The sequence below is a fragment of the Leucoraja erinacea genome, chromosome 1 (genome assembly GCF_028641065.1).
Source record: "Leucoraja erinacea ecotype New England chromosome 1, Leri_hhj_1, whole genome shotgun sequence".
Lineage (NCBI taxonomy): Eukaryota > Metazoa > Chordata > Chondrichthyes > Rajiformes > Rajidae > Leucoraja > Leucoraja erinaceus.
In genome coordinates, this window is record NC_073377.1 from 117,331,584 (window position 1) to 117,352,297 (window position 20,714).

General features: G+C 44.2%; 1 pseudogene; it reads right to left on the bottom strand.

The window, feature by feature from the left end:
* Positions 1 to 6,021: 6,021 nt before the first annotated feature.
* Positions 6,022 to 6,130, bottom strand: LOC129705126 (U2 spliceosomal RNA; annotated as a pseudogene).
* Between the last annotated feature and the right edge of the window lie 14,584 nt (positions 6,131 to 20,714).

Below are 20,714 nucleotides of genomic sequence, written 5' to 3' on the forward strand. Positions count from 1 at the left end.
TTAAAAAGGGATGGAGAGAGATAACGGGGAATTACAGACCAGTTAGTCTAACGTCGGTAGTGGGGAAACTGCTAGAATCAGTTATTAAAGATGGGATAGCAGCACATTTGGAAAGTGGTGAAATCATTGGACAAAGTCAGCATGGATTTATGAAAGGTAAATCATGTCTGACGATTCTTATAGAATTTTTCGAGGATGTAACTAGTAGAGTGGATAAGGGAGAACCAATGGATGTGTTGTATCTGGACTTTCAGTAGGCATTCAACAAGGTCCCACATAAGAGATTAGTATACAAACTTAAAGCACATGGTATTGGGGGTTCAGTATTGATGTGGATAGAGAACTGGCTGACAGACAGGAAGCAAAGAGTAGGAGTAAACGGGTCCTTTTCAGAATGGCAGGCAGTGACTAGTGGGGTACCGCAAGGCTCAGTGCTGGGACCCCAGCTATTTACAATATATATTAATGATCTGGATGAGGGAATTGAATGCAACATCTCCAAGTTTGCGGATGACACGAAGCTGGGGTGCAGTGTTAGCTGTGAGGAGGATGCTAGGAGGCTGCAAGGTGACTTGGATAGGTTGGGTGAGTGGGCAAATACATGGCAGATGCAGTATAATGTGGATAAATGTGAGGTTATCAACTTTGGTGGCAAAAACAGGAAAGTAGACTATTATCTGAATGGTGGCAGATTAGGAAAAGGGGAGATGCAACGAGACCTGGGTGTCATGGTACACCTGTCATTGAAAGTAGGAATGCAGGTGCAGCAGGCAGGCAAATGGTATGTTAGCATTCATAGCAAAAGGATTTGAGTATAAGAGAAGGGAGATTCTACTGCAGTTGTACAGGGTCTTGGTGAGACCACACCAGGAGTATTACGTATAGTTTTGGTCTCCTAATCTGAGGAAAGACATTCTTGCCATAGAAGGAATACAGAGAAGGTTCACCAGACGGATTCCTGGGATGTCAGGACTTTCATATGAAGAAAGACTGGATAGACTCGGCTTGTACTCGCTTGAATTTTGAAGATTGAGGGGGGATCTTATAGAAACTTACAAAATTCTTAATGGGTTGGACAGGCTAGATGCAGGAAGATTGTTCCCGATGTTGGGGAAGTCCAGAACTAGGGGTCACAGTTTAAGGATAAGAGGGAAGTCTTTGAGGACCAAGATGAGAAAATCATTTTTTACACAGAGAGTGGTGAATCTCTGGAATTCTCTGCCACAGAAGGTAGTTGAGGCGAGTCCATTGGCTATATTTAAGAGGGAGTTAGATGTGGCCCTTGGGGCTAAAGGGATCAGGGGGTATGGAGAGAAGGCAGGTACAGGATACTGAGTTGGATGATCAGCCATGATCATATTGAATGGCGATGCAGGCTCGAAGGGCCGAATGGCCTACTCCTGCCCCTATTTTCTATGTTTTTATGTTTCTATGAGTGAGGTAAAGAATATACAGACCCCTTGAGAACGGGCAGAAGACAGCTCAGGTAATGTAGCTCCACAGAAACAGGAACTAACCAGAAGAAGGAAATGATACTGTCCTGTACCTTTAAGATAGATCTGGGAAGGCCAACAGATAGAGAAAGCTGCTCCTCAGTATCCCTATGAAACTGACATCAAGAAAGAAGAAAAAGATACCTACTCTCGTGCCCAATTTTAACATAATCTAGCTTTTGACATCAGTGAGGGAAAGGAGAGGAACATTATCCAAGCTTCCCTAAAGAACACCTACTTTGCGTCTAAATTATGATTATTAGAAATAAATTGATAATAATTCGAATTCGGTCTCTAAATTGTATGGCAATGAATTGGAGGGACTTTAAAGTTTCAGATTTGGAACCGACTTGTGAGATTTGGCTTAGGAATATTTGGAGTTTGATTATTAATTGATATTGTTATTGTCTCATCCCCAGACAGACAGCCAATGATGGGAAGGATTATTCAGAGAATATCAGGAAGGATAGACCATGTGAAGATCTGGTAACATGGAAATTGTTCAGGGAACATGAGATTTGGAATTGGGAATGGTCAAAAGGGGAACTGTGAACAGCAAGACTTCTCTTTAAGAGACCATCTAGAAAGTACTCAGTGGTTTGGAAACTATAAAAAAAGAACCCCTATGGACTAAGAGCCGAGCCAACATACTAAGGAAGAAGTACTGGAGGAGAAGTCTATTGAATTAGAAGGAGAAAATTGAATGGGTGTGGAGATATCAGAGTCGATGTATTTGACTGATAGATCTATATTGATAGTAAATCGGCTTCTATTATCAAGGTGGAAAGAAATTGTCCCTAGAATAGTAAGATTAAACGAGAACTTACCAGTTTGAAGTTTGATCTGTATTTTATGAGGAGTTACGATGAGGGATTTCGTGAAGAACCCCGCTTCCACGCATGCGTGTCATTCTTCAAAGCAGCGGTGTGAGGTCACAGAAACCTATAATGATCTAACATAGTAAGATTATCAAAGAGATACCAGTTTTTGATATGATCATAAGAGGGTGGGAGCGGAGGGCACGAAATCCCTCATCGTAACTCCTCATAAAATACAGATCAAACTTCAAACTGGTAAGTTCTCGTTTAATCTTACTATTTTACTTCGGAGTCACGTGAGTGACTTCGTGAAGATTTCAAAGCTCTGTGACCTCATGCCGTGGAACGAGTCCATGCTTCACAACTGCCTTGGGTATTGGGAGAGAGCATCATTAGTAGTTTTAAAACACAATTATACAAAGAGTTGTGTGGTATAACGGAAAAAAAAAAAAAAAAAAAAAAAATATATAACATTTTTTAAAATTTGAGAATCATAACCCTGTAACCTATCGGCCAAATTATTTTGTTGAACCTAAAATGTTTTCTTAATACAATGATGGCTCCAAATTAACTGGTTTATTATACAACCTGTGGAAAAACCCTTTTTTAAAATGACCCTCCTGCCATTCTGAGGATTTGGTCTGTGGGTACCTGTATAATATTGCTGCGGATGTTGCTGCAGTCCTGGTGGAATGAGAGTTGAAACATCAGTGTCTATTCCTGCCATTTTTAGGACCTATTTGAGCCACCTTGAAATAGTTTGAGTCGTGACCCTATCATGCAGTTTCTTGTAAGAGATAAACAACTCCATACTCTGACCTTGAATGTTCTGAGTATATGCTATGTATTGTTAGATGTGTCTTGTTATACACAGTCGTTTGCCATATGGGTGTACCATAAAATCAAACCCTAGACCCGAGGAACCCGATCTGTTTTCTTTTATTAAATCCTGTATGACAACACCAGTTTCTCGGTGAGATGATCAGGGAGTCCAGGCTCAGTTTGCTTAATGGCTGGACTTGTTGTGCGGTAAATAACACCATGAGCATAACCATCTTCCTGGTCTGTTACTGAGGTGACAACGCTGTTATGAGCTACAAGCTCCTCAGCATGTTGAGAAAACGACACCCATGTCCCAGATTTCGGAGTACCTGGTTAGCTTACCAGGGGTGCGTTCCCACCGCGTGCCGTTCCGATCCTTGTGATAGGTAATTGGAGAGTGCACTTGGGGCACTATTGATGGCACTGTAGCTCCATCGATTATCCTAATGGAGGCTTGTTAAAATTCCAATACGGCCAGAATGTTCTTGGCCTTTTGGTCGAGATTGTTGTCCAAGCAGTATATGCCCCATTTCTTGATGTGTTCAAGGTACTGCTTCCGTGTTGACAGTCTTAGTGCAGATGAGATGAGATTCATCGTCCTGTCTGACAGTGTAGTGGGTCTGTTAGACTCTACAAATCAATAAATCCAAAGTGTTATGGCATGGATGACTGCCTCCAGTCACTGGATAAATCAATAATTTTTTGGCAATGTTCATAGGGAACATGGTTCTAACACCATCCCCTGTAAGACTGAAATACCATGATTGAGAAGGTCAGTCGGGTACTCTGAAAATTCCAGATGCCGAGTGTGGTTGAATTTCCCCTAGTACCCCAATGATGGGTCCGAACGGGGGAAAACCTCACCCTATGGCTTATTTACATAACAATGCCAAGCTGGTTTACGAATTTTAGTACATAATATTGGGGCTAATGATTGCCCCTTTTGTAAGCTCTATATTGCCAAAGTTCCTCTATTGAGTCAATGCCTGCCATATAGAAACCCGCAACTGACACCAAGTCTTTATGAATAATAAGAGCATCCATCCTAAAATGAATATCTAGAACAAATGTGTTTAGGGTTAAAATCAATGATAATCCTGCAACCCTACTCTATCTTATTTTTAATAAATATGTTCAATCCCATCTTTTGTGTACAATTCTTGTAGCACCATGTGGGTTTTAGCTTGTTTGGTTTATGTAAGGACAAAATGCCCTTCTGGTGTATGATGTACTGTGGTTAATGGGATGAGAAAAACCCTATCAGATAACCCTGAATACTGCTGAGATTATATGAATCTGTAGTGATTATATACCATACATAACTATAGTGTTGCAACCTCCCCTACCCTCGTAGGTCCCTATTTAACAGAAGAAACCCCACCCACCTACCTCCATGGTTACCGGTGGTTTTGTTATTTCCTTGGTTTTTTGAAAATAAGGTTCTGGTTTAATATTTCTTGTTCGGGGTTGTGTGGGAGGTTGAGGCTTCCGCATCTTCCAGGGTGGCCGCCCTGGCCATACCCTAAAACGGATCCTGCAGGTTATATTGATTTCTGACACTGCTACTGGTATGAGCCACATTTTTTATGGCCTTGCCTGTGGCTGGTATCATGCTCCAAAATAGGCCCTTGCGCTGGCCTTGATGAGCCCCAGTGTCTTAGCTTAGTCCACACACGGTTCTTTATTTGCAAATGGTAGCATTTTTGGGGTCCTAGTGCTGGCTGAATGGCCGCCTTCCACGTGTAGTTCAGGTCATATTGCATATTATTAAACAGATCTAGTGCGTCTTGATGGTCTTTGGTTACCTACGTTTAGTCCAGGGTGCTGGTGTATGCTATGATGCCTTCCGTCAATCCCTTTAAGGTTTTCTGGATCTTGAGGTCCTGGTTCCTGATGTTCGTCCATATGCTGCCAAATGCATTGGATTACACTGGGCACCTGTAATGCCTCACCGTTGCCAGGTGGCAGATGTCTGGCCAGTGTTTGTAAATTTTTCTTGTTGGCGTATGTGGCCAGACATATAGTAATACTATTGCCATCCTGGATCCAAGTCTACCCATGTTTGACTTGGCTAAAGTAATCGGCCACCATGTCCAGCAGAGTCCCTGCTGTGTTAGGATCATGGGACGCTGTATTACCAGGCTCTGGCCCATCAGGGTCCTGCCTACTCTTTTTTATAGAGTTAGAGATCTCTAGGGTCCCGCACGGGGTACCCATGTGGGGCTTAACTGCTGCCCACTTGTCTTTTGTTCTGCGGACCCCTCTTGCAAGTCAACCCAGAACTGACCCACAGTGCTCCCCTCTGATGGGGTAGAAGCATTGTGCAGCCCTCAAAGAGGTACTGCTGTGGTTTTATCACGTTGGAGCAAGGCTCCATACACCGCTTCTTCCCGCTCCAGCCCTCTCGGGCGCTGGTTGCCGGCGGTTTTATGCAAAGTCGGACCCTTCTGAGTCCACTACCTTGTTTGATTTGTGTCTAGCCTACCGCTCGGTCACATGGATCTGGCCGGTGCGGGGCCGACATCGGGCACAGCTGATCCCACTACGGTTGATCCAAGTGCCGCTGGCTGCTGCTGGCTGCCCACTGTTCCATGGTCCTCCTTCTCCAGTTTTGTCCTTCCTTCCGTGAAGTGGATATGGCCGGTGTGGAGGATAACTGGCACAGCTGCTTCCATCTATTCCTTTAACCTGGCTTCAACGCTCTCAGCACTCCTGGCTGCTCCTTTATCTAAGACCCCTGGGACCCACCCCCGTACTGACGGTACTGGTCCCTTATGGTCGTTGCAGCCGGTCAACCCCACTCTAATGCCCTCAATTCTGGGCACTCCTACTTATATGGTCCTTAGATAAGGGACATATAAGACATTAAAACTGATGATAACAGCTACTATAGTTTTTATATAATATATATAGTCCCTAGATAAGGGGTGTATCAGATATTAAACTGATAAGAACAGATACTACACTTGATCTTAGCCAAAAAAACCGAGAAGCGATTATTGTAACTAAAACCCCGCTGGGACCGACCCTGGTACTCACATACTGGTCCCTTGTAGTAGATTGCAGCCAGTCAACTGCAAAGTCCTTTGCTGCCGAGAAATGAACTTTCTCACCATGCTGGAGCGAAGTTGGGCACAGGTGTTTTTCCCTCTCCGGGAACCGATGTGCCCATGCTGCTCCTGCCGTTGCCAGCTCCTCAACTGCCTGTGCTCCTGCCGCTGTCTGTGCTCCTGCAGCTGCCGGCTGCCACTGCTGCTGCCGCTGCCGCTGCTGCTGCTACTGCTGCTGCTGCCGCTCCTCCGCGGTTCTCCCGCCGGCCTTCTGCACCTTACATGGACCTGGTCCATGTCTGCACCTAGAAAGGTAAGTTGAAGGAAAACGCAGGGTCTCTTACCTGCTGTTCCCGACTTTCCTTCTCCCGCCGGTGGCCGTCGTTCCCTGTGTCGGGTTCGAGCCGCTTGGACCGACCCCGGTGTTCACGGGCCTGGTCCTTCGCGGCAGTTCCGCAGCCGGTAACCCCGGCTGTTCCTATGGATCCCCTGGCCCTTACCTTGTGAAGAAGGTTTTCAGCCCGAACGTCCCGTTCCGACTCCATAAGTGCCGCTGCACTCGCTGAGTGTTTCGAGCCCCGGTACCGCTTGTCCGAGCTGTCTGTCCCACAGCCTCTGTGCTGGCTGCTACCGACTGCTCCCAAGCCAGTCTCGTTTGAGACTGGCATAGGGACCTTTTTTACTTTGCTTCCCGCCCGGCCGAGAGGTGAATTTTGCCGGTGCGGGAGCAAAGTCGGGCTCAGGTTGTTCCCCCCCAGGGAAACTCGTGCTGTTGCTGCTGCTGGCTGCTCGCCCTCCACGGGTCTCCCCGCCGGCTTTCCGCAGCCACCTAAAAGTAAGTAGAAAAAAGGAACGCAGAGTCGCTTACCTGCTGTTCCCGACTTTCAAATCTCCCGCTTGGGGAACGCCGTTCCCCGCTGTGTGACTCGTTGCAATGCGTGTAGCGATATGACACGCATGCGTGGAAGCGGGGTTCTTCACGAAGTCACTCACGTGACTCCGAAGTAAAATTGGCATTCTTAATTGGATTTATGATGAAATTGACAACATATGGAAATTGATTGAATAAATTCCACAAGAATTGGAATGGGATTGTGTTATCGGCCACAATGCTCTGGAAAGAGAAGGATGAGATGGACACTGAAATTTAAAATATTAAATTGAAGGCTGAGACCGAATTTGGTTGAATTGAAACATTTTTCATGGTTTGCTTTAAATAAGAGTCACACCTGTAGAGAAATCTGGACAGAACCCAGCTGAAATTTATATGAGAAACCATCATCAGATATACATATTATAACATCATGTGAATACGGAAAGAGCTGATTAGTGTTGATCCTAGGATAGTGAAGAGTATATCGTAGAACAGAATAGTAATAGGAGTACATTGATAGAGTAAAATATAATGGAGCAGAATAGTGAAATGGAAAAGGAATAGTGTTGTGGAATTACAGTGAATGTATGGGAAAGCATTAGTACATGAGTGGTAACTTGCTTTGTCCTTAGTTTTTCAGGAATGATAGATTATTGGTTCGACTATGGAAAGGGATGGAAGAATGGGCAATAACACAGATGGAGGGAATTCGTGCCCACGAAAACTCGGGAGGTGAAGATTCATCAGACGGAAATTGTGAAGCTACGCCCACAAAAACTCGGGAAGCTTGATAAGATTCTGGGAAGAAACATTATTGTCTTGTTGTTGTTAATAGATGGAGAATGACACACATATGTATATCTGGTTATCTGGTTATCTGACTAGTTAGTTATCATAAATAATGGTTTATCATATATGATAAAAGGAAGGAATGTTAATTCTGGCCAAATTGGAGGCCAGGACCCTAAAATTGAGTAAAGGCTTCTGGGCTGCTAGGTCATTTGGTCAATTTAAATGTGCCTTCTGCAGAAATAAGACACGCTGCAGAATGGTGCCAGTTTGTCTAGAGCCTAGATAAGAGCTGCAGGAAGAGAATGAAACATCTGCAGATCCTGACAATTAAGTGCAAATTGAATGGAATGGATTGGATGAATGCAAACCAGACATACACATTGTATATAATGTTGCAAAGTTTTACTTTGCTAGATGTTGATTGGATTAAGTATTGAGCCTTGTCTGGGTTTCTTGAATATCAAGGCACATGTTGCGATGTTTGTTTCCTTTTCAGAAGTTCCATTTGAATACATTGTACTAGTCACTGTATTGCGTTAGAGAAATGTCTATCAGATACTGTGTTAATCGATATCTGTTATTGGACTGTAAAGAGACCACCCCTATATGGTTCGGCCCCTCAAGGTTCTGGGACCTATAAAAGACCTCTCCCATGAGGTCCTGTGTCGATCTTCTGGGAGAATACTTAGGACTGCATGACCTTCTGGAGTGTCTGCTTGAGCAAGGCTAATAGGGCTTGATCAGGCAGATATGAGGATCGAACTATAGTAATGGAACTGTAATTGTGCTTTGTTAAAATAAAGTTTATATGCGCTAGTGCTTGACTCTGATTTTTGACTGAAACTAGACTGGGGGGAAGCTTAGAATGAGCTATTTACAACACAATCTTCAGATAGTCTGAGGAAGGGTCTTGACCCGAAATGTTACCTATTTCTTTTCTCCAGAGGTGTTGTTTCACCCACTGAGTTATTCCAACTTTTTGTGTCCATCTTTGGTTTAAACCAGCATCTGCGGTCCTTCCTACATGACTTATCTGCAACCAGGTCATTGTGGAGGGTCAATAACAGTTGGTGTTGACAGCAATGTCCACACCCAGTGAAAGAGCAAATCAAATTAACATAGTGATACAAAAATAGCACCAAAGCAAAATACTGAAAACGCTGTAAATCCGAGGTTCCCAAAGATCATTGCAGAGCTGAAGGTACAGTAAACTCTTTGTCTTTTGAAGAGGAAACCAGTTAATGTGGATGGTAGAATAAATGTCAGGAGTTAGCCAATCTCCTCTCAGTAAGTCAACAGTGAACCAGTCTTGGTTTGATCAGCTGAAACCTGCACGTCATTCTTCCATTGGAAATTGTTGCCAGATGGAGGAGATCGGATGCTGAAGAAAGTATTTAGTTTAGAGATACAGCATGGAAATAGGCCTTTCGGCACACCGAGTCTGCACCAACTAACAATCACCCTGTACACTAATTCTATGGGACACACTGGTCAATTTCCAGAAGCCAATTAATCTACAAAACTGTACGTCTCTGGAATGTGGGAGGAAACCGGAGTACCCGGGGAAAATCCACCTGGTCACAGGGAGGACGTACAAACTTCGCACAGTCAGCACCCATGATCAGGATAGAACCTGGGTTTTTGGCATTGTAAGGTAGAAACTCTACCGCTGCACCACTGTCTTACCCCATTTGTCCCCATTATAACTAGCATTTTTGGTCAAAGATTCCCAATCAAAAAAGATTTTTAAATGTTAGTAGTTTTCATGGACGTGTTTGAACAACACTCTCCAAATGTGTACCGAACCCTTTATTGTGGGGGATGAAGCCTACATGAAGTGATCAATTAACCCTTCATTAAAGGAATTTCCACTAAATGGGATAGACCTTTACTATTGATTGGAATCGTTGAGTATGTCTCGATCCACAGTAATAATGGACAAATGTGAATCTGGGTATGAAAGATATGAACTTCACATTTCTCAGCAACTTTGAACATCCGTCTTTGATTTATAAGAGAGAATTTAAAAATGGAGGTGTTTTGGGGATTTATCACCAAGTGCACAGCAAAAAGGCTGAGTGGGTAGAGGATGAGGTTTCCATTAACTGAACAGGGATATGGTGTCGTTTATGGAAGCCATCTGATGGGGAACCAGGCGGGAGAGAATTAGAATAGGCAAATCTAGAAGTGAAATACGAGAACTACATGTCAACAAAAAACTGTCACCCCCAATGGTCCGTGCACTCCCGAAATATTAGATTATTTAAAATCATATCAAATAAAGCAATCAATCTGTATTGGAGAGAATTACATTTGAGAAAAATATGAAACAGAATTTTTAAAAAGAGAATGCTCTGACTCTTGTAACGCCTAGAGGGTCTCTCACTGGTACCATGCAAGGGACTTTCTCTGAATTCTAATTTGATGTACTTTGATGAATATTTTAGTGTTTTCAGTTTTGTGACAGAGAGCCACTGCAGGATTGGTGAGAATGCTGCCTTGTATTAGTATGGCAATGTCAAAATAGTTTGCAACGTGGGAATCAATGGAATGTGCAAAATGACCCGTGAGCATCTCTTCCAGTTGCCGAATTACTGACAATATCCAGCTCCTTTACATCTCCCTTGCAGCTTTTGCTTGTGATCTCTACGATGTCGGTATAAATCACAGCTATGTTATTGAGCCAAGCTGCCTGGGTTCCCGGAAATATAATAATAGATCCAGCAGGAATGGCATGGACCTTTCTTTTTTTTTTAACCATTTACTCATCTCCAATGCAGCATCATACTGTTTGCACCATCTTTTTAGATAATTAGATATACACATTGTGAATATGAATGATAACACTGACTACATCGGGCCCATATTGGTAATGAATCCAAGACTAACATTTGGCATTCTGAGTCAATTAAAATGAAAGCAGATTTTGTTGTTGTTATTTCTCAAGGGATATGGGGTTAAAATGAGCAAATATATATGAAGTTAGCAAAGAAGTTTAGGATTATTATTGTCACGAGTACTGAGGTGCAGTGAAAAGCTTTGTTTTGCATTGTGCAATCAGATTAGATAATACCATACATAAATGAAATGAAATGAAATGAAATGAAATGATTCAATTTATTGTCATTGTCAGTGTACAGTACAGAGACAACGAAATGCATTTTTAGCATCTCCCTTGAAAGGGAGACACAGGGCGTCGCGGTGTGCCCGCGCCTGCCGCCGTAACATTCCATTACAGGCAAAGGTGGGTGAAGTGTCTTGCCCAAGGACACAACGACAGTATGCACTCCAAGCGGGATTTGAACCGGCTACCTTCCGGTCGCCAGCCGAACTCTTAGCCCGCGCCTGCCGTCCTGAAATATAATTAAGTCAAAAGAATATGTGATTCCGTTTGTAGTTTGGTTGTTTGTTTGTTTGCCTTTTTGCACAAAGTCCGCGAGCATTGCCACTTTTCATTTCACTGCACATCTCATATGTGTATGTGACGAATAAACTTGACTTGACTTGAAGTACAATAGGAAAAACACAAATGGTGGAGTAACACAGCACCATTCAAGCTGCATTCTTGGAGGACATGGATAGCAGCATTTCGGGTCGGGACCCTTTTTCAGGTACCATACAAGTACAATAGGTAGAGCAAAGGGGAAGGTACAAGGGGCAAAATATAGTTCTCAGCATTGTTGGGGGAAAGCCATAGCACACAGAGGAGCAAGGCTGATAGAAGTGGGAACCGGGGAATGGCCTACCTCGCCTTCCAGGTCGCTGGTGGGAGGTGCCCTCTCGGGCACAGAGGTGGACAGACGAGGAGAGAGACGTCGTTGCGCTGGTCAATGCACATGTCCAAGGAAGGCCTTGGCTGGAGGCCCGCAGCAGTCTGGGGCTCGGCTGCACCGAGCATCACTCTTAAGACCTTGAGCGCAGCCTGGACTTTCACTGTGCATTTGCACGTGACAATAAAACACCATTGAAACATTGAACACCAGTTCCATGAACTGTTCCATAAACAGGGTGGCGCAGCAGTAGTGCTGCTGCCTTACAACGCAAGAAACACGGGTTCAATCCTAACTATGGGTGCTGTCTGTTTGTTGTTTGTAGGTTCTCTCTGTGGCCACTTGGGTTTTCCCTGGATGCTCCATGTTTCCCCCACACACCAAAGACATACAGGTTTGTAGATTAATTGACTTTGGTAAAATTGTAAATTGTCCCTCGTGTGTGGGTCAACATTAGCGTAGGGGGTGATCGCTGGTCAACACGGCCACGGTGGGCCAAAGGGCCTGTTTCCGCTCTGTATCTCCAAACATCTTCAAAAAAAAAGACGAAGGTGCAATGTACTGGAGAGGTTGCATGACCAACCTCAGTCCCTATGTTCAAGGTAGCTTGCTTGGTCTTGGACTTTGCTGTTAGTTAATTATGATAGTACGAACAGCTCCTTTATGCATGCCATCAGAGGGTAGTACCCAAAACCTATGTTCAGGGTACATCTCAATGGCAGCCAAATATTTATCCTAAACTAAACTAAGGGAAGGTTTTTAAAAACATCTTGGTGATTGTCATGCACACATTGATACAACAATTGATAAAGGTTCAGAAAGATCAGGACCAAATGCAGGCAAATGGCACTGGGCCAGAATGCCAATTTGGTCAGCATGGACTAATTGGGCCAAAAGGCCTGTTTCCAAGTTGCACACCTCTGAGATGCTATGACTTTATTATTCACGTTAACAGGTCTGAGGTTCCCACCTGCTTTAAGAGGGCTTCAATAACACCGCTGCCCAAGAAGAGTACGGTGACGTGCCTCAACGACTATCAACCAGTGGCACTAACATCTGTGATGATGAAGAGCTGGTGGACATCAACTCCTACCTCAACAAGAACCTCGACCTACTAGTTTGCCTACCACAGGTCAACGGAGGATGCAATCTCACTGGCTCTCCACTCTGCACTGGACCACTTGGCAATAAAAACATTTAAGTCAGGCTGTTGTTTATAGACTATAGCTTGGCATTCAATACCATCATCCCCGCCAAGCTGGTTATCAGGGGTTACGTCTGTGCCTGGGTGGTACTAGAGAGGGACTACGCCCTGTCCACGGGCACCCTGGGGATTTCCAGGACCGCTGGGCACCGAGGTGGGCTGAAAGTATCCTGGGCAAAAATTGCAATATAGTTGTTTAGTAGCTTACTTAGTATATTTGTTCATCTTGTATTATGATGGTGGGTTCTGTTTTTGTGGGTATTGTATTGATCTATTTAATATTTGAATAAATATTTTTGATTTACAAAAAAAAAATAAAAAGCTGGTTACCATATTCGAAAGTCTTTGGACGGTATTTACGTCTCTGAAAAGGGTGCAGTTGTTGAGGCTTCTACATAGACATAATGGATTAAAGCTGAACTCATTCAGCAAGCAAGAAGGGTATTCATAAATTCCTGGATGGCATCTATGTGAGCGATAAAGGCACAGTTGTACCACAGAGTGATTAACACTTGATACTGGAAAATTTGCAAATATAAAGACTGGTTATAACAGTTGAATTTTAATGCCTGAAAAAAAAAAAGTTACCAGCCGAGGGTGTCCTGGTTGGGTTGCTCCTGGGCCTGGCCAAGCTGGCCATCTGCGAGTCACGGTGCCAGGCGGAAGAGGGCTCTGCCCGAGCCGGCTGCCTGCCACTTTTACGAGGTTACGTCTGTACCTGGGTGGTGTTAGAGAGGGACTATGCGCTGTCCACGGACGCCCTGGGGGATTTCTGGGACCGCTGGGCACCGTGGGAGGTTGAATGCATCCTCGACAAGGATTGTAAGATATATGTAAGATTGTATAATAGTTTATCATTTGTCATGTATTATGGTGGTGGGTTCTGTTTTGTTTATTACTGTACATATTTTTTTAATACTTGAATGTATAAAAAAGCTCACGGAACTCATGCTCATTGAACTAGGTCTCTGCAGATCCCTCTGCAAATTGGATTCTCGACTTCCTCATCCACAGACCACAGTCTGTTTGAAGTGGCAGAAACACTTCTTCCTCATTAGCACAGTACGGGAGCACCTCAAGGCTGCGTGCTCAGCCCCCTGCTCCACTCACTCTATACTCATGGCTGTGTAGCCAGACACAGTGCGAACTTCATCTTCAAGTTCGCCGATGACACCACTATTGTTGGTCAAATTACAGACTGCGAGTCAGAGTATAGAAGTGAGATTGACCGATTGACCAAATGGTGCCAGCACAACAACCTGGCTCTCAATATCAGTAAAACCAAAGAATTGATTGTGGACTTTGGAAGAGGAAAGATGTGGACCCACAATCCTGTTTATATCAACGGCGGAGAGAGTCAAAAACTTTAAATTCCTGGGCGTGCATATTTCTGAAGATCTTACCTGGACCCAGCACACTGATGCAATTATAAATAAAGCACATTAACACCTCTACTTCCTGAGAAGATTACAGAGATTCAGTATGTCAGAGAGGATTCTCTTGAACTTCTACAGGTGTACAGTAGAGAGCATATCATGCGGCCCGGTGGCACAGCGGTAAAGTTGCTGCCTTAAAGTGAATGCAGCTCCGGAGCTTGGGTTCGATCCAGACCACGGGTAGTGTCTGTTTGTACCAGTGTGGATTTTCTCCGAGATCTTCAGTTTCCTTCCACACTCCAAAGACGTACAGGTATGTAGGTTCATTGGCTTGGTAAAAGTTTTTAAAAAATTCTCCCTAGTGGGTATAGGATAGTGTTAACGTGCGGGGATCGCTGGTCAGCATGGACCTGGTGGGCCGAAAGGGCCTGTTTCCATGCTGTATCATTAAACTAAACTAAAAGTATATTGACTGGTTGTATCATGGCCTGGTTTGGCAACTTGAACGCCCAGGAACGGAAAATACTGCAAAAAGTGTGAACACTGCCCAGTCCATCACCGGCTTTGATCTTCCCACCATCGAAGGGATTTATGGGAGTCACTGCCTCAAATAGGCAGCCAGCATCATCAGAGACCCACACCATCCTGACCACACACTCATTTCTCCCCTGCCATCGGGAAGAAGATACAGGAGCCTGAAAACTGTAACGTTCATTTCCAGCTTCTTCCATACAGCCATCTGTGTTACAGTGTCAAAAAAACAAACAATAGTGGTGTAATAATAATAATAATAATAATAAGCTCTGAACTATAATAAACTATTATTATTGTACTACTATTGTTTGTTTTTTGAGTACGTGTGTGAATGTCTGTACATATACACGTATGTGTGTATACAGTCCATTCAGAAAGTATTCAGACCACTTCACTTTCTCCACATTTTGTTACGTTACAGCCTTTTTCTAAAATTGATTAAATTCTTTTTTTTTTTAAATCTACAATCTACACACAATACCCCATAATAAAAAAAGCGAATACAGGAGTTTTGCAAAGTAATTAAAAAGAAATAACTGAAATATCACATTTGCATAAGTATACAGACATTTTACTTAATAGAAACATAGAAATTAGGTGCAGGAGTAGGCCATTCGGCCCTTCGAGCCTGCACCGCCATTCAATATGATCATGGCTGATCATCCAACTCAGTATCCCGTACCTGCCTTCTCTCCATACCCCCTGATCCCCTTAGCCACAAGGGCCACATCTAACTCCCTCTTAAATATAGCCAATGAAGTGGCCTCAACTACCCTCTGTGGCAGAGAGTTCCAGAGATTCACCACTCTCTGCGTGAAAAAAAAAGTTCTTCTCATCTCGGTTTTAAAGGATTTCCCCTTTATCCTTAAGCTGTGACCCCTTGTCCTGGACTTCCCTAACATCGGGAACAATCTTCCTGCATCTAGCCTGTCCAACCCCTTAAGAATTTTGTAAGTTTCTATAAGATCCCCTCTCAATCTTCTAAAGTCTAGAGAGCATAAACCAAGTCTATCCAGTCTTTCTTCATAGGACAGTCCTGACATCCCAGGAATCAGTCTGGTGAACCGTCTCTGCACTCCCTCTATGGCAATAATGTCCTTCCTCAGATTTGGAGACCAAAACTGTACGCAATACTCCAGGTGTGGTCTCACCAAGACCCTGTACAACTGCAGTAGAACCTCTCTGCTCCTATACTCAAATCCTTTTGCAATGAAAGCTAACATAGCATTCGCTTTCTTTACTGCCTGCTGCACCTGCATGCCTACCTTCAATGACTGGTGTACCATGACACCCAGGTCTCGCTGCATCTCCCCCTTTCCCAATCGGCCACCATTTAGATAATAGTCTGCTTTCCTGTTTTTGCCACCAAAATGGATAACCTCACATTTATCCACATTATACTGCATCTGCCAAACATTTGCCCACTCACCCAGCCTATCCAAGTCACCCTGCAGTCTCCTAGCATTCTCCTCACAGCTAACACTGCCCCCCAGCTTAGTGTCATCCGCAAACTTGGAGATATTGCCTTCAATTCCCTCATCCAGATCATTAATACTTTGTTGAAGCACCTTTGGCAGCGATTAGAGCCTCAAGTCTTCTTGGGTATGACGCTTCAAGCTTGGCACACCTGTATTTGGGTAATTTCTCCCATTCTTCTCTGCAGATCCTCTCAAGCTCTGTAGGTGGGGAGCATCGATGCACAACTATTTACAGATCCCTTCAGAGATTTTCAATCGGGTTCAAGTCTGGGCTCTGGCGGGGCCACTCAAGGATATTCACAACCTTGTAACAAAGCCACTCCAGTGTTGTCTTAGCTGTGTGCTTAGGGTCGTAGTCATGTTCTCAAGCAGGTTTTCATCAAGGATCTCTCTGTACTTTGCTCCATCTTTTTCTCGATCCTGACTAGTCTCCAAGTTACTGTCACGGAAAAACATCCCCACAGCATGATGCTGCCACCACCATGCTTCACCAGAGGTATGGTAAATGAGCGCTGCCTTGTTTCCTCCAGACATGACGCTTGGCATTCAGGCCAAAGAATTCAATCTTGGATTCATCAGACCAGAAAATCTTGTTTCTCATGCCTTTTGGCAAACTCCAAGCGGGCTGTCATGTGCCTTTTATTGAGGAGTGGCTTCCATCTGGCCACTCTACCATAAAGGCCTGATTGGTGGAGTGCTGCAGATATAGTTGGCCTTCTAGAAGGATCTCCCATCTCCACAGAGGAACTCTGGAGCTCTGTCAGAGTGACCATCGGGTCACCTCCCTGACCAAAGCCCTTCTTCCCTGATTGCTCAGTTTGGCTGGGCGGAAAACTCTATGAAGAGTCCTGATGATTCCAAAATTCTTCCATTTAAGAATGATGTAGGCCACTGTGCTCTTCGGGACCTGCGTCTCATGTCGCGACACAATCCTGTCTCAGAGGTCTACGGCCAATTCCTTCATCTTCATGGCTTGGTTTTTGCCCTGACATGCACAAAGTGTGCGCCTTTCCAAATCATGTCCAATCAATTTAATTTACCACTGGTGGACTCCAATCAAGTTGTAGAAACATCTCAAGGATAATCAATGGAAACAGGATGAACCTAAGCTCAATTCATAGCAAAGGGTCTGAATACTTATGTAAATGTGATATTTCAGTTATTTCTTTTAAAGGCAAATTACTTTGCAAAAATTTCAAAACACCTGTTTTCGCTTCTTCTTTCTGGGGTATTGTGTGTAGATTGATGAAAAACAAAATGTAATCAATTTTAAAATAAGGCTGTAATGTAACAAAATGTGGAAAAAGTGGTCTGTATATATATATATATATATATACACATATATATATATATATATATATATACATATAAATATATATATATGTGTGTGTGTGTGTGTGTGTACTTGTGAGTATGTATATATACATGCTGAACTTTTTTTCTCTCTTGTTTATCATATTATTTACAGTGTACTGTGTTTACATATTCTGTTGTGCTGCAGCAAGTCAGAATTTCATTGTTCTATCAGGTTCATATGACAATAAAACACTCTTGACTCTTGACTGTATACAAAGCAAAACGCAAAGTTCTGGAGGAATTTAGCTGGTCAGGCAGCATCTGTGAAGGGAATGGACAGGCGACATTTTGAGTCGGGATCCCTCTTCAATCCTGGTTCTCTTGGACTGTATACATTCCAACCCAGCGATACACGTTTGAGTTTTTGCTTGTGACTTATTTGCACAATTCACTATTGTTTGCTTTTGTCCTCCTGGAGGAGGACAAAAGCAATGGAGGAGGCCTAGGACAGAAAGGTCAGATTGGGAATGGGAGGGAGTGTTAAAGTGCTGAACAACCAAGAGATCAGGTAGGTTAAGGCAGACTGAGCGGAGGTGTTCAGCGAAACGATCGCCGAGCCTCGGGTTGGTCTCGCCGATGTACAGAAGTTGGCACTTGGAACAGTGGATACAGTAGATGAGGTTGGAGCAGGTGCAAGTGAACCTCTGCCTCACCTGAAAAGACTGCTGGGGTCCTTGGATGGAGTCGAGGTGGGTAATCTCCTGTGGTTGCAGGGAAAAGTACCTGGGGATTGGGTGGTTTGGGTGGAGAGCGACGAGTCGACCAGGGAGTTACGGAAGGAACAGTTTCTGTGGAAAGCAGAAAGGGATGGAGATGGGAAGATGTGGCCAGCAGTGGGATCCCGTTGGAGGTGGCAAAAGTGTTGGAGGATTGTATGTTGGAGGATTACACCATATAATTCTCCAACACTTTCGCCACCTCCAATGGGATACACAACTAAGGGAATAACTTAATAAAGTACAGTACATGATAAAGTCCAGTAAATTCCAATTAGATAGTTTGAGGGTCTCCAATGAGGCAGATAGTAAGTCGCACAGGACTGCTCTCTAGTTGTTGATAGGATGGTTCAGTTGCCTGATAACAGCTGGGAAGAATCTGTCCCTGAATCTGGAGGTGCACATTTTCGCTCTTCTGTATCTCTTGCCTGATGGGAGAGGGGAGAAGAGGGACTGATCAGTGTGACTCGTCCAAAAGCTTACATCATGTTCAGGTCCAATACATGGTGATCGTCAGACTGCGTTGATCCTTGTTATAACAGTGAATGCAATGAGTCCGTAGTTATAGGAAGACATAGCTGAATAGGTCAGAATGGGAAGGGGATGGGGAAAGAAAGTATTGCAGGGATGCGTCTGCATACTGCTCGGCAAAGCAGCCTCCCACCTTTGTGTTTTCCAATGGCCACATTGTGAATCCGTATGCAGTAGGGAATGGGGGTCATTGCTTCACTTGAAAGCATTGTTTTGATCCCTATATAGTGTGGAGGGAAGTAGTAAAACGCAACCCAGCCTCCCCTTCATCGACTCCATCTGCACTTCATACTGCTCTGGGAAAGTAGCCAATGTAATCAAATAGGTCAGAATGGGAAGGGGATGGGGAAATAAAGTAATGTCATCCAAATGTAATCAAAGACTGCTCACACCCTGGTCATTTCCTAATCTTTTCTCTCCCCCCTGAATGAAAATACAAAATCTTGGAAGCACACCCCACCAGCTTCAGTAAAAGCCCCCTCCCCACTGCCTGGAGGACCCGAAGGCTCGGTGGACCAATGAACCGGGAACCCTCCCGGAGGAGCCGAAGATTCAGTGGACCGTGGTACCTGGAGAGAGGGAGCTGCTGGAGAAGTCGGGGGTGAGGAGCAAGGGCTGGTAGGAGGGTGAACCGGGGTAGTGCCTCCAGTGCCTTCAAGGTCGGCGGCATATGGCACCGCCAGGACACCAAGATGGCCGGACGAAGAGAGGGACTTAATTTGCGTGCCAATCCAGTCCAACGTTACGGAGGGAAACCCTGCAGGAGCCAAAGGCTTACTTGGATCGGGAACTGCTCCAGTAGTCTGAGCGGACCGGACTTTGGAAATGGCGCCAATGCCTATCAGCTCCAGCATGTGTAAATGTGCAAAAGGGATTTCATTGGGCAGTTGCACATGACAAATAAAGCACCATTGAACCATTGTTAGCAAACTGATGAGCAGACCTCTCATAAGCTAAGTGCATAGTTGTGATCTCCCAACCCAACAGGATAAGGCCCATGCACTTATTACTATCTGCACTTTTCTGGTAGTTGTAGCACTATATTTTGCATATAATTTATTTTTCTCCATGTACTACATGTTGTATTTGTGGATGGTTTGAATGTAATCATGTACAGTATGACAACGCTCTTCACTGTATTTCGGTACATATGACAATAGTACCAGGTGTGGTATCGGTGGTTGCATGTAAGAAGGAGGGAGGGGGTGAGGGAGGGGGGGTGGGGAGGTGGAAAAGCAGACCAAGGAGTTAGGACATTGGCAGCTCCTTTGAATTGTTGAAAAGGAGTGGGAGCTGCAGGTGTGTCTTACAGTGGAAGGGGGTGGAATTTACAAAGGAGAGGTGCGTTGGAAGTTGAGCAGGATTAGGAGGAGAGGGGTGAAGGCAGACGTGCAGGAAATATATGAGATGTGTTGTGTTTACTCCGGTGGAGGGGTAGCCACAGTTCAAGAAGAAAGAAGGCATCTCAAACTTGAAGATAGACACAATGTTTTGGAGTATCCCAGCGGGCCAGGCAGCATCTCTGGAGAAAAAGAATAGATGATGTTTTGGGTCAGAACCCTTCAGACAAGTGTTTGAAGAAGCATTCTGACTCAAAATGGCACCTATTCCTTTTTTCCAGAGATGTTGCCTGACCCATTCAGTTTCTCCAACATGTTATGTGTATCTTCAGTATAAACCAGCATCTGCAGTTCCTTCCTACACCTCAGAGGCACCCGTTGGAAAATCTTGTCATAAAAGCCAATGGAGATAGAGGAATTGGGAGAAATGGAATGGTATTATGGTATAATAAGATGTGGCACAGAACACTAGGCGCACTGAGTCCACGCCGACCAGCTATCACCACCGTACACTAACATTATCACACACACTAGGGGCAATTTTTACAATCTTTTTACCG